Below are 3,571 nucleotides of genomic sequence, written 5' to 3' on the forward strand. Positions count from 1 at the left end.
CCTATAAATTTCTTTTTTTATATCTGCCTTCTAGGCCGCTGCAAATATCTTTTAACGTTTGTGTCCCCTTCCACTTTAAAATCGGTCCGAATAAACAGAGGAGAAATTTTGCTTTGTCAAAAAAAAAAAAAAACGAAAACAAAAAATTTTAATATCAATAGCAGTCTGGTCAACGGAAAACGATTTGAAATGCATTTTCCTGCGTTGTTAATCATATTGAGTATTTTTGGGCTAGTTTCAAAAAAATTAAAATTGTTGTGTATTTACAGTACAGTCATCCCACATATTCGGAACACCCACAAATTCGGAACACTTTTGTGATAATTTGTCAATAGCATGCTAAATACAGCTTTTCTGTCGACCCCTTCTATTTCTAGGACCTTCATTTGGACATTCTCTTGCTATTCCACTAGTAAAAGTAGTACTTTTTGAACAAAAAACTTCATTACAAGACTATTTTATCCAGAGCAGCAAAACGCTGCCTCCAAATTGCCCGTTCCATGATTGTTGTCCCGCCCGTGTGGATCAATCGGACCGCGCACTGGACTCACAATCCAGAGGTCGCCGGTTCGAATCCCGCGGCGGGCGCTCTAAAATTCTTTGTGTAAATATGGGTATTCGGCGCCGTCGCTCCGTGCCATACTTTCATACACTTAGGAGCCCAGGGCGGCGAAGTCCTTGTAGATCAAAAGGAAGACACTAGTGGTTGGTACTAGCAATGGTGGCCGACAGCTATAAAGTCAACTTCGTTTTTTATGATTGTGGGATGTTATTGTGCCTCCCACAATTGTGGAACACCTGAATTTAAATGATATTTTCACAAAAAAAGATCAGACCATGTATAAAACATCACTAAACTTGAGTTTTATTAGTTTCAGTGTGTGAATTCATTATTTTGTTACAATTATGTACTCTTGGAGAGAACCAAAGTTTGTTTACATCCGTAAGAAAAAAGTGTTCCGAATTTGGGGATTTCAAGGGTCAAAGTATTCCTTTAAAAACATGATATGAAATTAAAAATTAGCAGATGATCGATACAGCACTCGAAAGATCGCAAGAAAAGCTTTCAAATCAAGGTAAATTTGAATCATGAAGTTCAATCACCGATTTGCTATGATTTTTTGAACATTGGCCGATCTGTAAACTGTTCCGAATATGAGGGATGACTGTACCGTACTGTTCCAAATAAAAAAATAGCTCTTATAAAAGTAAGCAAGCAACTCTGCTTTTGTTGATATCTCTGAAAATGGTCAGATTCGAGGAACACAAACTTCAGTGCCCCTAAATAAAATTTATATTAGATAAAGCTTTAAATAAAAGTTTTGCATGATCTAGGTTTTATTGAATTGAAAAATACCTCGATACTGTACAACATTTTACTATTTGATTTGTATGCTGACAAACGTTTCTCCGTTGGGCACTTGAAAATAATAAATTTACCATTTTAAACTCAATGATTTTATTACAATATTAAACAAGCATTCTCAATCGGTTATCTTAGTGAAACACATTTTTTATCGTCCATTGATTGAAAAATGGTTCAGACATTTAACTAAAATCATTATTTAAATTTTCAAGAAATTCAAAGTTCAAAGTAAAATTATCGTTTGTATTTTTAAAATTTTTAAATAAGATGTTTCAACAAGTATATTTTAATATTTTTTAAGGCAATGCTATTCTGAAGTTTGAATTTCCGAACATGCAAATTAAATCGCCCATGAAAAAATTAGCCATCAATTAAAACTAAAAATCAAACATGATGATGATGTTGATATGATACAAAAATATAATTTCCGAAGAAATAAACAATGCAATTTTCGATTCAAAATCAACCAAAACTGCAAACAAAAAACATGAGCTACTTTTTCTCAAATTCGATCCGGATTGTGGTCCTCGGCAGGTAACGGAACATGCCGTCGGCAAACACGATTCCGGTGCACAACTTTTCCAGGAATTCAGATTACTTTTGACCAGGGCGGCATGCTTGCGCAACGGTGTCGATATTCGTCTGTTTGTCTGTCTGTTTAGACGGTTTTAGTTTCGTTTACTTCGTGTATTGTGTGTAGGCAACACACTTCCTCACAAAAGGTTTTGCTTCGTCGGCGGCTGGTTTGGTTGGATCGGTTTTGTCTCTGCTCACTTCGTTTGCTTCAAGCCGAGCAGCACGTTTTGCTGTGAGGTTGCTTTGCTTTCTGCTGCTGCTGCAGTGAGTGTGAATTTCTTTGTTGCTTTCTTGCTACAATTTGCTGTTAACACAAACCAGGAGCGCATGCGAGCGAAGCGTTGGCTGAGTTGTTGTTTTGACGGCGGCGCGTGATGTTTAAATTCTGACTCAAATTAATTGTGTTCAGTTGGTCATATTGAGGAACTTGTGTGTTGCGAAGAACTGGAGTTTAAACTAGTTTATTAAAACAAAAAAACAAAAAACAAAAAACAAAAAACAAAAAACAAAAAAACAAAAAACAAAAAACAAAAAACAAAAAACAAAAACAAAAAACAAAAAACAAAAAACAAAAAACAAAAAACAAAAAACAAAAAACAAAAAACAAAAAACAAAAAACAAAAAACAAAAAACAAAAAACAAAAAACAAAAAACAAAAAACAAAAAACAAAAAACAAAAAACAAAAAACAAAAAACAAAAAACAAAAAACAAAAAACAAAAAACAAAAAACAAAAAACAAAAAACAAAAAACAAAAAACAAAAAACAAAAAACAAAAAACAAAAAACAAAAAACAAAAAACAAAAAACAAAAAACAAAAAACAAAAAACAAAAAACAAAAAACAAAAAACAAAAAACAAAAAACAAAAAACAAAAAACAAAAAACAAAAAACAAAAAACAAAAAAACAAAAAACAAAAAACAAAAGACAAAAAACAAAAAACAAAAAACAAAAAAAAAGAGCAGGTTACATCTAGAACTAAAGCTATCAGAAAAAACGAAAAAAATGTGAAAAAAAACAAAGAACAAGGAAACTTAAGCTTTAATGAAACAAAAGTTGTTCAAATGTACATTGTACAGATTTGAATTTCAGTTTGATATTTGAAAAAAAAACTCCCTGAATTTACATAATAATTAAATAGTTGTCAATTTGATTAGAAAACAACAGATAGATTTTATTCTGCTTTTACGCATTTTTATATTTTTTTGGTACATTTGGCAGTAATATTTTAAATTTTTTGCCCTTTTTCCATAACATCAGATTCTGATTCTGACTTCTCAAGAACTTGCACAGCCGTCACCAACGTGCGGTTTCCGAGAAGTACGCCAGCGTCCTCCAAAATCCTCTGGTTAACAAGAGTCCATACCGGAGGGTCGACTTCGTCGACGCGAATCGCTCATTTTTTTATCATTTGTCATTAAGTGACGCTCATTCAAATCGAGTGGGCCATGAATGGCGAAAAACAAACAGTAATGTGACACTTGACAACGAACAAACCATATGTCACACGGCGCAATCGCTGTGTCTCAAAGTGGATGAGGATCGCACGACCGGCAGAGGACTAAGCAGGCCGTTGCGGCGACGCAACCGAACGAACGCGTTCGAACGAGTGGCATGACGCGACCCGCAA

The sequence above is a fragment of the Culex pipiens genome, chromosome 2, assembly GCF_016801865.2.
Source record: "Culex pipiens pallens isolate TS chromosome 2, TS_CPP_V2, whole genome shotgun sequence".
Taxonomy (NCBI): Eukaryota; Metazoa; Arthropoda; class Insecta; order Diptera; family Culicidae; genus Culex; species Culex pipiens.